Genomic DNA, 14,101 nt, shown 5'->3' with positions numbered 1-14,101 from the left:
AATAAGTCTTTGCCTTGGGGTCATTTCGTGTTTTAGGAATGCAGATGGACGAACATGCACCCTGTTTGCCTTGGCTCCTGCGCACCTGTTTGGAGATGCACTGGAGACTATTTCTGCCTGCATTGACCTCTCTCTGTCCCTGGAGCCTCTTTGTCATGGGCTGTGCTGGGCCTGCCTCCATTCATGGTAAGTCACTTTAGATCTTCACAGCAAAGGCAAAGCATGTAGCTCTTTAATTCACCTCAGTGCAAGCTAGGACAGCATCCCCACCAGACTGGAGGCTGTAACTGAGATTGCAACTTGGAGAAGGAGGAATCTTATGTTTTCCACTCCATTTGGAAGAATTGTGCGCAGGATCATAGTTATGGAATGAGAACTTGTGGTAACCACCCATACACATTAAGACATGCCTTGGCAAGATCGCTACCAGCATGTGGATGGAGGTAAAAACCTGAGGGAGACCTACAACCAAGCCAAGGTTGGCAATCTTTTTCAGGCCAGGGGATCTTCTTCCACAGAGCAATGTACTGCCGCTGCTGGTGGGCTGGCAGACCCCAGGAGAGGTGGTGGGTTGAGAGACAGTTAAACCTCTTCCTCTACTGCCTCAGGAAGTGCTAACAGCTGGCCATGGCCTGTTTCCATCCCAAAGGGGCTGAGGATGAGATGGGCACAACCTTTCTCAACAAATGCTTGACCTGTTCAGTGGAAACTCCCTCTTCCACCAGTAATACCTGAGGGACAAGGGCAAAACACTGGTGGGCCTGTTTCCGGGTCATCTGTCTCAGTGAGAGCTAAAAGTAAGGGAGCTTTGGGGGGAATCCTAGCAAGCTATAAGGGAAAAAGCAGAAGCATGGGCTAGCCAAAGGGTCAGAGGGAATAGGAATGGGAGAGTGGGTCAGATCTTGTGCCAGACCTCATACTAGCTCTTCCAGTCCCATTCTTTCTCTCCTCTCCCAATACCTATACAGGATGCCATTGGTTTAGAGAGACAGGAATTTAACTTGAAACATCCCTGAGCATCACCCTTATTGCCTGTTCATGGTGATGAGGCCAGGTGCAACAAGGCGTGACACTGCTCTGGCCAGCTTTCTCTGCRGATCCATCACAGCCCAAGAGCTTGAGTTGTCATGCCCCCCACCCCACCCCCTCCACCACAATCATATCCACCCGGAGAGAGCATGCCCATAGAGGGAATGACCTCACCCAGCCATAACGCACACAGAGCAAACCCCCGGCCATGCTGAAGTACCTGCAGGGTCAGCAAAAGGAGCGGGAGGATCATCGTCGCTGAGAGTTACACTGGCTTGAGATGGGCTGCTGGGTAGCCATCTGAAGGACATTCCATGGATCCCAGGTATGTGACTACCCCACCATGTGCGCAGTGGCCACTGGGCCTCCTGCAAATATCTAAGAGGTGATTCTGCAAGTTTTGGTGCTCACTAGGTCCCTAGACTTGTGAGTTGTAGCCCTGGGACCCACAACACGATCACATCTACTAGATAGATATGGGCCTACTGTACCCTGCAGAGTCTTTTCATCAGCTCAGAGTTATTCTGAATTGCAGTGGTCACTCGGATGGTTGGGGGCAAGGGATGAAGGGTTTAGGATGGCACAGGTGACACAGAACAGCAGTCATGAAAAAAAAAAAAAACACCACAACATTATTTTTCCTCTGAGTATTTTCTGTAAGGCAGCACGACCTTATTGCTCTATTTTACAGACTGTAATAATGGACACATTTTATTGAATGTATGGGCAGCCAGCCATCAGTCTGGTCTGGAGGTCTGAAATCAAAGGGCAGAGAGGGCAAGTATCCCTTATTTTGCTTACTTCCAGAGACAAATCTTGGAGCTACAGGGGTACTATTTGTTTCGTAGTGCTCAGGGGGAGCTGAACTAGAACTTGGCTTTTTTAATGACTTTCTCTAAGTAAACTTTCTAAAGCCCTAGCCCAGAAATTGCTGTTATGTGCATGTATTTTGACCAGACTATTACTAATTGCATACGGCCCTTAGAAGAGAGACCTATTTAAAAATGTTCCTTAAGAGAGCTCTGACTAATCTGAGCTGACCCAAYTAACCCAAAGTGTCCTGTGTGGAAACTGTTGTGGACGCTGAGTAAAATGRCCCAGGCTAAAAGCACATAAATTTTCTGTCTGTGTTTTCATTCCCAAGGAAGCAGTTAGTTCTTCAAGTGTTATTTCTGGATTTGTATTCAGAGCTTACATCTTGCCAGTGGCTTCTTCCTACAAGCAAGCTAAATGTTTTCACCTGGTCATGGGAAAAAAGGTTGTGCAGTTGACAGCTACAAACTCTTTTTGCACTTGAAAATATAAGCAGGATTCATGTAAGTGTGTGCAGAGATCTACGGTGTGACATCCCCACTGGAAACAGTTACCCTCAGCTCCACTATAATTGGTGAAGATATATTCAGTATAGTCAGTCAAGTGTTGGGTACAATTCTTCTTGCCTTCAAGAATAGACCTCTAAAAATGAAGTGGGTCAATTGGACCTAGAATATCTATGTTTTTCGCAGACTATATAGGGAACCTTAAGTGACAAGCTCTGGTATGGATGAATATACAGTAGGTTTCACAAGTTAGCCTGTGTACATGTCTGAACTCAATAATTCCTGGGCTCTTATGGTCTCACTCACACCAGAAAGGGGGACAGGAATTACTAGGTAGAGAGAAATCCTGCCCATGGGGAAGCACGTTTGCATCTTCCCAAAGAGATGGTAGAGGAAGAAGAAAGAGCAGGGAGGTGAGGAGCAGGCTGTGTTTAAAATACTGTGTCGTATGTTTTATCTATAGAGAAGCAGAAGCGGTGGAGTCAGCAGAGACATGTTTACATGRCCTGTGAAGATGACTTTCACAGCAGTGTTATGTGTGGTGGGAGCAGTGAACCAGTGAAGAAGACCAGTGAAGGCTGACGCTGTGGGCAAGATGTGCAAGGAGATCTTGGCCGATGGATTTAGCAGCAGGGGTTAGAAAGGTGAGATTGTAGACTAATTATTCAGGGTGAATCTGCAAGTCCACGGCACACGCGGGATGTGAGAATGAGAGACAGGTCTAATCTGAARCTGTTACACATTAAGGACCTGTATGACAGTTCAGAAAATTGTTTGCCACAGAGTTTAAGAAAGTAGACAGCATAAAAGATTGTGTTGGTTGGCTGGTTTGTCTGGGTGTTTTCAACTGAGGGGAATGGGAGAGGAAGGAACYGGTGGGAAAGAAATAACCTAAAATAGATTAATTTGAGCAGAYGATGGGACATTTAGGAGGCAGCGTCAGAGAGAAAGGATAAGATATCCGTTTGGACAGAAGCAGACATAGCCGACACAGAGAAGTATTTTTATGGTGCCCTTGCATAAAGATAGTAGTTGAATGTATGTTTGTAGATGAGGTTTTTCAGAGAGAAGTGGTGAGAGGAGGTCTGGGGACCCTCCACAAAAGACTTGAGCTCAGAATCTGGAGACTGAGATGAAAGAAAATCTAAAATAAAACAAAACCAAACAAACTCTTAATCCCTTAATAGTTAATAGTGCGAAAAGGAGACAGAAGAGATGAAGAATGACAAATAGGTGATCCCGGATCTGCCCATTACCTCAAAGTACAGGACACAGCAAGTTGAGAGTGTGAACATGAGCTTGGGASAGTGTTTCTTCTTCAGGGAGAAGCTACTGGTCAGGATAAATTGACGCAACTGCTTTTTGGGCCCTCCAGCAGAAAATGCAGGCCAGCATGATAATTCCTTTTTTTGGGGGGGGGGGGGGGGGGGAATAATGTCCCTGTTATTGTAATCATTGACTAGWGGAGATTTCATGCTGAAAATGATTGTGATTGTCCCTCTCTAGTGCAGGGCAACAAGAGAAAAGATGCTTGTTTGAAAAGGAAATAGCAGGAGACACATTCTGCAGGTATGGATGTGTCGCTGATGTAGCTTTAGTGATGGCTGCTGARTATTTCTGGGCAGATGCTTCTGAATAATAAAGTTCTTTTTCTCCTCCAAGGTGGAGCCTTACAGAGCATCGTCCACAGACAAGAGGTTTGCCTTCGACAGCTAAACCATCCTATTTTAAAGATGAGACTTGATCCTGGTCTGCAGTTGCCAGTTCACTTMTATGGTAGCTGGGCATGTGTGAGTCAGGCTCCTTCTACAGAATTATCTCCTTCAGGGACAAAATTGCAAAAGATTCCTCAAAAGATTCCCAATTATGGAGTGCAGGAATGAGAAGGAGAATTGTAGGTAAACTCTGTTAGCTTGAATTTAGCTTGAATTTAGCAGAGCTATTTTTTTCAAAGATGACTGGATAAAAGCACCTGTCAGGGATGGCAGGAAGATGGGACTCTGGGTGGAACGGTATCACACACTGCTCGGTACAGAATTAATAGATGTCATTTATGATGCTGGAGGGAATTAAGAGATATAGCTCAATGCAATGTCAGGATGAGAAGTAAACCAGCACTTCCCTAAGAGATCCCAGCAATCCTCTCCTTCCCCTGTTTTGCTATGGAAGGAGAGGCTAGCTGGCCAGCTAGAGAGGTGCCAGGGAGATCAGTGCAGTCCCGTATTGTGGACCGAATRGAGCAATGGACAAAGCCAAGGATTCCTCTTTTATTGCCCTGACACTTTTGTTTGACAACGGCCTATGTAATCTCTTCTTGGGAAATAAGAATGATAGTGCAGACTCTACCTACACAGGCTTCTTCAGTGTTTCTGAGAAAATGTGGGCTCCTAAGACAAAATTTCTACTTAGAAGTGAAAAGTGGTTTTTTTTGTTGTTTGTTTGTTTGTTTTTTGCTATTCCTAAACAGACCATGATCAGAAAGTGCAGTCTATTGCGTTATTTTGAGAAGGTGCAGTAATTCTTCTTCTCTTGCACTTGTACAGTGGTTGACTCTTCTTCCTTGGCAGAATCAGCTTTATGCAAACTGCTTCCACTGCAAAGAGAACATAACCTAATTGGTGGCCTTTGCATGGATCAGTGGGCTTGTATATTGAAGTCTCATCAGTATTTCTTTAAAAGGAACCACAGCTAATGCATGCGGAGAAACAGGGTTGCGTGTTGCCTGTATTTCAGCTTTGTGCTCCCCGCTGGCCTGGGACTTCAGCTTGTCAAAAAGCCTACACACACATCCAGGCACGGGGAGCTGAATAATGTAACTGCAACTCCTGATAACACTGTCAGGAAGCCTATAAATGTCTCTTAGTGGGATCCCTGTTTGCAGAAACGTCTCATCATGCAGCTTTTTGCCAGGTGACATGAAGTCAGGCTGTTGAGAAAATAAGTATCTTCTGCTTATCAAAGGCAGGATAAACTGCTAAACTGGCAGGGTTTCCCCTGCAACGGAATTACCTTCTCCCCTCCATTCATAACCCCTTCCCATGGCTGGTGTGGGTAAAGGTTGACTGCTCGCTCAGGACAGTTATCCRCTCGCAAGGCTGTCACCGGAAAAACAAACACTTACACTGCAAGCTCTTTGGGGCAGGAACCGTTTATTCATTGTATCTCGTACAGTATGTCACATAGTGAGGCCCTGACCTGGTTGAGACTGTCGTGAGTAATAAATAAATCAGTATTAATCATCGCGAGCAGCAGCCACCTTGGGATGAGAAAATGATTCATTACTCCAATCTGCTGAATTATTCACTCTTCTGGTGCAAAAATGGCATGAAATATGAGCTCTGAGGATGTGGAGGTTTTTAGCATGATAGGGATTTTTATTCTGGTATTAAAGGTAAACTACAGCTGGCCTAAAAAAAAAAAAAATCCATCTGAAATTTGTGATGAAAAATGTGGGGGGTTTTTTGATTGAATAATATCTTTTATTAAAAATATCCCTCTTGTCTATACTTATTAAAAAAATTAATAAAAATGCAACACAATAATGAATTGTTTAATCCTTCCCACATCCAATATTACAGCCAGCATCATGAAACATAAAAAGTATGAAAAGTAAAGATGAAAAAATTGAAATTTCATTTTATTACATTTTTCCCCAAAAAAAGGAAATTAATGTTTACTGAAGAGAAAAGTTTCCTTGTAAAATCAAGATTTTTACAGTTACCTCTAGTATAAGCTCCTAAGAGTAAGTTTTTCTTTAAAAGTACTGAGAAATGATCTGAATAGGAAAAAAATGGAAGAAATAAATATCAGGGAGCATATGGGTGAAAGCTAGTATCTTACACACTAGTCTCCAAGGAAAAATTGTGCAGAAGATTTTTCATTGTCCCAGAAAATTAAGTTGCGCTCAATGTTATGATCTGGTTACCTTCACCTAAGAGGGCTATGGGAACATGGAGCATAGAAACATATATATATATATATATTTTTTTTTTCCAAACAATTTTTAACTTAACTTTCCCATTCATTTTGCCACTGTGGCATCTTTTGGAGCTTCCTGGCTCCTGGTGGCATCTTCACTTCTTGAAGGATTCTGTGCCCTGATCCTGTTATTCCTATTGATAATGTCACATGATGATTTGTGCTGTCATGTCTCCTGTGAGACAAAAAGAGAGAGGAGGTTTCAAACAGGACATATGGAATTTAATGAAAAAAAGCTAAAACTTACAGCAGTGCCAATTGCTGCCGCACTCTAGCTGGAGGGCATTTCTGGGTTTTATGTGCTTTACTTTCGCATTGTTTAGCTTGACAACTGGACTACACTAAGTATGCAAAACATACTGCGGCAAGCAGTCCTTCAGTGGTCTGCAGGTCATGCAATATATGGGCTAAGAGAGCTTCTCCAAATGCCTGAGACCAACCCTATGACAAACTTTCCACCAAGTCTCACGGGCGCTGACCCCAGCAGTCCCAAAGGCCAGGGATCTTCATCATAGGAGTGTAGCAAGGCTGAGGACTGTTAAGATCTCTAGTGTTTTTGGACTCATAGCCAAGAGCCAGACTGCAAAGATTAGTGATTTTCTTTCAGTTGATACCAGTGGCCCTTCTGTTGGGTCCTCAGTACACGGAAAAGATGTTTTTCAGGATAAAACGCCCTGGGGTGTTCCTGATCCTGTTTCCAAAACATCAGGTAAACTAAAAGTTGGTACACAAATGACCTGTACTGACTCCACTGCACCAGGGTCCCTTCGACCCTCACTGATATTGATTCGTCCAGCAATGGGGTTGTGTGGATAGCAAGGTGAAATGCAGATGACTATATCTTAGAATATCTCTAGGATCCACAGAGATTGAGAGCAGTCCCTAAGCTGCCACAAACTCTTGCCRAGGCTGGAGCAACTGCAGTTAGTGAACCAGGGAAGGATGGTGAGTTCATGCTGTGCATCCATCCCCTCCACCCTGCAGGATTGCCATCAGCCCGGGAGAGGAGGTCAGCTGCCATCTCAAAGGATGTATGAGGGTAGAACCTCTTTGTCTAGACATGCTACATGTCCCACTCTATGGAAAAATAAGAGTCTTACAGAGGCTCTCATTCAAGGAGATCAAAATGAGCAGTACAAATTACTTCTTTCTGCCAGTTCCCTTTTCAATAGCTGGAGCGTTGACCAGGATAACGACTAACAGTCCTACCACTGCTGCTTGTCTCAATACAGATAGGTTACTTGTGCCCTAGTGGAAGAGATATTTATCTCGAGTGAATTATTGCATTTCCATCCTCTCTTTCTTGGATAATAATAATAATAATTCTGGGCATTTTGATATCTATTTCTAACTSTAACATCATCTTTCTTGAGGGCACTTTCGACTAAACAATATTGGTTTTACTGCCTGTGTAGGAAATAAAACCACAGTACACAAAGAGCAATGTAAATTAAATAAACAGAACCAATAAAGTGTTTTAAAACCTTCACCTTATTGGAAGTATTTAGGGATGTGAATGAATTAGGATATTGGTTTTCCTGTCCGCCCCAGTCTTTCCAAAGACTGCCAGCAGGGGATACACCTTCAAGAATGTAAATGAATGAAAAACTAATGAGATCCCATTAATATTATTAAATTACCCAGCAAACACTATTCATCACTGTAAACTCATTTTGCAGAGAAGAAACTCACCCAAATTACTGTAGGGTCCTTGGCAGTTACCCAATAGCCATGATGAATAAGGCTGGTTCCTGACAGCTTRTTGACACGTTTGCTGCTCTCAGAAGCTCCCCAACACCCCATCTTCAAATTGAATTTCAGGGGAGTTGTGGCATCTTGAAGAAAAGTTGCATGGAGAGAGGCGATCCACYTCCAAAATGATGGAGCGAAATGGGTTTCCCTTTGCCCTTTTTATTCTGCCAAGTAGTCCTTCCTTACCTCTTCTCAGTAGGTCTAGCTCCTGCCTGCTACCCTCTTCCTTCAGATTGCTGGAGGCTGTAAGGAACAGAGGGGGAGCACAGCCATCCAGCTCGATCCCTCTACTGGAGCACAGATGATGAATTAGCACAGACACAGCGGACTGATTAGCATAACTCATAAAATCCAGCGAACTCGCAGAGCAGGGCAGGGAGAGGAACCCACAAGGGAGAAAGAGAAACGTTAAATTAAAATCAGGCTATGTAAGCATGAAGAGAAAGTTCACCTTCCAGCCTGGGTCAGCACCCCAGCATCAATCAACCAGCTATTCCAGCAGAAAGTCTGAGTGTCTGAGAGAAGGGTACGGAAGACGGCAGGGGAGAGAGTGAATGCCGTTTTTTTGATATACTTGTGTTTCTGCACGGTTGACTTTGCAGGCGTTCAGTTGCCCAGTGCTCCCTGCATTGAACTGCCAAGGCTGTACACAGTACAYGTGGGATTTGGTGGTCCATAGTCTTGGTGGTATGTCACAGTCTTTTCAAAATGTACCGTGCATCGGCATCTAGGTAAGGACTGGAAGCATTTGTTGCTGAGATACTGACTGAAATGGTGTTGGCTCTTCTCGACAACCTGTTGCCGCTTTGGAGAGCCCTAACTGATCACCATGATGTTCTGGGCTATAGGTTGAATGGATCCYTCTTTTCCAGGTTTCTAATTATTTCAAGGTTTCTTATTGCCTCTGTGCTTTTCAGGAAATTTCTTCTCATTGAAGAGCTCTTCCCTATGGCTCTAGTATGGAAGATTTTGCCTGAGCTTATACCTTAAGTTCTTTCTGAACTCTTATTTTATTGYGGAGATACAACTGTATGAATAGGCTGACAGGAGCTTGCTGTGTAAATAATGACTCTGTTTTCCCCTTTTCCTAAATTACAAGATACCTTGCTGAATTCAAGAGGGAAGGGTTAAAATTTGGTCTAAAGTGGGATATAACACAGAAAGACCTAAGAACATTGGCAAGGCTTACTGCGATGATGTAACAGCTGATAGTAAAAGAGGGAAATTGGGAGGAAATTGGAAGGGTAAAATCCAACTGTAACAACCGAACAATGACCACGCTAGAAAATAAGGAAGGAAAAGAAATTATATTGGTGGCAACTCATCATTTGTTAAAACAGACTATTTGTATATGTATATATGTATCTGGCAAACACAGAGAAAGCTGGACAAGGAAGGAYTCAAACATATGTAATTGATACATGGTAAAAATACTTAAATAAGCAAACCTTGCCTATTAATCWTCACTTTGGCTGCAACAGTAGCTCTCCTCAGGGGTAGTCTTTTGGAAGGACCCTGTGCCCAGTTCGGGGAGGGGGTGACATTCTTTGCAGAGGGGTGGAAAGCTTTCAGMGACACTATCCTGAAGTCTACCAAAGAGTGAGGTTACCTTCTCAGCATGGCAATGAGTGATACGAGTCCAGACCTGTATTTGGCGTGGAGGCAAAGGTTGAAGGTATCTTCCTCATCTGAATTGCTATCAATGGCATTATGACGATAGTCAATTACTGGAGCAATTGCACTAGTCAGTCTTATGCTGGCTCACAATGGTTGCTCTTCGTGACAAGTCTTTGGTGCAACCCTGAGAAATATCAGTGGAAAAAACATGTGCTCATTATCAGCACTAGTATTTATTAGGCACAGTTTGATATCTGGGCATAATTTGATTTAGCTTGGCAGTGTTTAAAAACCGGCTAGCACATTCCAGCCAAATATACCTATCCTACGCTCTCCTCATACTCGGCTAGAAAAGTAATCATTATGGGCTGGAGAACAGAACGGTGATTTTACACTGAAACACATCTGGTGACATATAGGAATGGTGTATATAATTCATAACAAACCATTTTGTCCATTTATCTACTTAAAAGTGGCCTGCAAAGAGCTCACGGTTTTCTGAAGAGTAATGCAYTTGCCGTATGCCGCCTGCCAATAACTCCTGGTTTGTAGATGGTTCACGAGCAGTTGGCTGTGAGCATTGAATGTTTTGGCCTATGCCCATGTTGGAATGACTGTGTCTGCTTTCATCTGTTCTTGGAAGTGAAACGCTTCCAGGCCTGGCTAGTAGTTAGGTGGGAGACTGCCTAGGAATCCTGGATGCTCTGCTAACAAGCCAAAGAAATTGAGGTAAATAGCAGAAACCGAATCAAAATGGTAACACCTCAGCACTGATGATGAATGGGAATAGAATAAATCAGAATTCAGTCACTCTTAATTAGTTCTCCAACCCCCAGAATCATTCTGTTCCCAGCCTGCCAACCTTAGCATTATATATTGTAATAGGCCTATGTTCTGGGTTAGGATTAGGTAGTTAGAGAAGAAAGATGCTTAAAATGCTAATTGTGGCATTATTTAATAATGTCATAATAATAGTAATGATACCATAATTTTGGCATTCAATATTTTTCTTTGGGATCATATTAACATAAACCAAATTGTGTCAAGATACTATATGACAGCCTTTAATATTTGTGTTCTGATCAAAAATACTGAAGGTATATGATTCTCTTCACCTAGTCATCTAAAAATATCTGCTATCTGGGAATGACTATCTGCAACATCTTCAGAAAGGTGTTTCCCAGTAATGCTGCGTGCTCAGCCTCAAAAAATAGAGCATTAAATACAATTTCTGTAGCAAACTGAAGAGATCTTACTTACATCTGAGAGAAAATAATTTTTTTRTAGGGTTACAAGCAAAATGGCAGATGTGGAAACATACATATCATCTCAGATCAGAGCTGTCCAGGTCAGGACAAACTTCCTGAGGCAAGAAGGGAATAAAAATCTATAAGAGAGAAAAATAAATGTTTTGTCCATACAGGAAATTTGATTTTCCTTCCAATTGTCTATTAATAACCTTTTTTTTTTTTGCCAATTTTTGCAAGACTTCTGTGCTTGTTTGGAGGTGTCTTCTACAAATGTATCTTGATTCTAATGTAACTGAGATGTTCTCATTATCTCTGTAATGATTGAATGTAGCTAATTAGATGAAGATTCATAGACTCATACGAACCTTAGAAGAAAAGATAAGAGAATAGTGGTTGTTAGGTCATTTTTTAATGCATTTTTAAAAAAATTTGCTGCTTCCTCCTGACCCATAGCTCACACGTACTGAAAGCATCCTGCCTAAGAAAGCAAATACATTTGCTCTGAAAACATCAGAAGATGAAGTTCTGCCTCTTCCCTGGGTAGTTTGTTTCAGTGATTAATCACCATTAATCATGTGTGCCTTTTCTCTAATTTGGATTTCTCTGCCTTTGGCTTTCAGCTTCTGGTATTTGTTTTGCCCTTCTCTGCTAGATTAAAGAAACATGAGCTTCCACCATTTCCTCTCATGCAGGTATGGCTATGCCATAACCTAGGCACTGCATCTTTTTGATAAACAACGTGACCTCTTTATGTCTCATTTAATAAGGGAGCTTCCTCCATATCTTAATTTATAGTGCAGCACTTTCCAGCACCTCCAGTGATCTTTCAAAGAGGATGGACAATGAAGTGACCCACATCCAGCAGTAGAAGTCCAACCAATACGATCTGCAGCTATAGCATTGCTTTTCTCTCCTACTTATGTCCTCCTTGTTCATCCATCCAAAGGCTTCTCTTGCCTAAACATTGGTTTGGGAGGTCATGAATAACACTCAGCCTCCAAAACCCTACTCAGGGTCTCTGTGAGCTAGAAAACCATCTCCTGGTCTATAAACACAGCCTGTGCAACTTCTTCTTGGCATTTGGTTGGATTCAACCACATTTTGTTGGAATGGGCCCAGCTGGGCACCTGGTCCAGCCTGCCCCATAGGACTGCCCCAGCCTCACCACCAGTCAGTGGTCCCCTGGTCTATCAAATTATGATTTCCTACTGTCTGTCACTCAGTTTATAATCTGCTTAACATGGTATTGCTACTGCATCGTGCTGGTTTTTAATGGTAATGCCATCCATCACTAAGTCAAATTCCTTACAAATGTCTTAAAAACGCCTTAAAAATACTCCAAATTACTTTTAGCAAGCAACCTGAAAGAATGAAATCAGATTGAGTTTTTTGCATTAGTTATTTTGCACAAAACCATGTTGACCGACATTAATTATATGCCTGTTCTTCCATTCTTTATCAATTAACTGCYATATTTCTATATTTTGCTTGGGATTGATGTCAGGTTAAGCAGTCTATAATTTCAAGTTTGCCTTTTTAGGGCATTAGAATAACAGTAACTCTTACCGAGCCTTCTGAAATGTCTCCAGGATTCCAGCATGTATTAAAAATTAACATTACCAAGACTGGAAATCTCAGCGTCTTTAGAACTTGGATACGAGTAATCTCATCTGCAGATTTAAAAAAAGGTCTATTCCCATCTTTGTTGAATTTTGCTTACTCTTCCCTTTAGTTATCAGGTAAGTGTAAAGTGCCTTATCATCCTTGCATAATTAGTACGTCTTCTAATGTAGAATAGAAATGTTTATCCTTTGCCTATCCTTCTTCTATAATAGCATTACATGAAGATGGTTAAATTGTTGGCCTCTGCCATTATTAGAATAATTCTTATTCTAATATATTTAAAAAAAAAACTTATTCTGATAATCCTTAATTCCTGACAGTTTGGGATTTTCCCCACCTTCCTATATCCTTGTGAAAACTTTATTTCTCTTCTACCTCCTGCCCTTGACGATCTGGGATTTATAAATAAACAACTATATAAATGAATATTTTTTCATACACATATATACAAAGATGAAGTAAGGAAGCAATTAGACATTATAAATGCACACAGACATAAAGACAACATGCCTGTATATACATATTTATACTTGATGTTTTCACTTTGTCAGAAAACCATAATGGCTTTATAGTCAAAGTTATCTTCTGCCTTGATTGCTGATGCTTGGCTTTTGGCCATCTAATAAATTATTCCAAAAAGACTCTCAATTTTCATTCACAATTTCCTGTCTACACTTATGTCAATTTCTTTCAAATTTTGTCTCAGCTTTGAGAAATTAGCCCTTTTAGCATACAAAGTATGTATTTCATGTTTGAGATTGTCCTTTCTATGCCCATAATAAATGCAATAAATTCCCAATCAGAGAGAAAGTTATACTAGGAAGGGAGAAAGAAATGATCAGGCTACACTTTTTTTCTACTTTGGATGGCATTTGGGGGAAGTTTCTAAATCACTTAGAAGGAAGCATCATAGATCTGGGCCAGGGAGAGGTATGGCACAGTTAAAATATCTAAACCTCTATGGTCAAGGCTGGGTTGATGTTTCGCTCTGTTGGGTGTATCTGGTGGTTAAAAACTCAGCTCAAATTTTAGAGGGTTTTAAGGAAAACACAAATGGAATGTGTTTGTCATGTTCAGGTTCTCAAAATTAGGAAACCTGCCTTTCTGGTGTTTAGGAAGTGCCATAGCATATGGGAAATCATCAGGAGAGGAATGGTGAAAATGGATTGAAATTAAACTCTGAGTACTGAGTACCATTTTTACTGTGCCCAAGTCCCATTGCTTCTACTGTGACCTGGCATTCAAAACATTTCACAAAAAAAAATACAAGCTTGTTGCCAATGTTTTTGAATATCAGGCTGAGATTTTCAGCGTAAGAGTTATTCACGGAGCTTGTTGTGCTTCTCCAGTTGCTGACGAAGAGCTCTGGACAAACTCTTTGTTTGAAATGACAACATGTTCAGCAGCATATGCAAATGATTCATTAGCATGTTATTATTTTCCTCAAGGTCATTTGTATAGAAATTACTCACGCAGCTGTGTCTGCAAATTGCAGCAAAGATGAGTCTCGGAAGCCCTCTGTGGCTCTCTTAG

Source organism: Apteryx rowi, unplaced genomic scaffold, assembly GCF_003343035.1.
Source record: "Apteryx rowi isolate R43461 unplaced genomic scaffold, aptRow1 scaffold_106, whole genome shotgun sequence".
Classification (NCBI taxonomy): Eukaryota; Metazoa; Chordata; class Aves; order Apterygiformes; family Apterygidae; genus Apteryx; species Apteryx rowi.
This window is presented reverse-complemented; position numbering follows the sequence as displayed.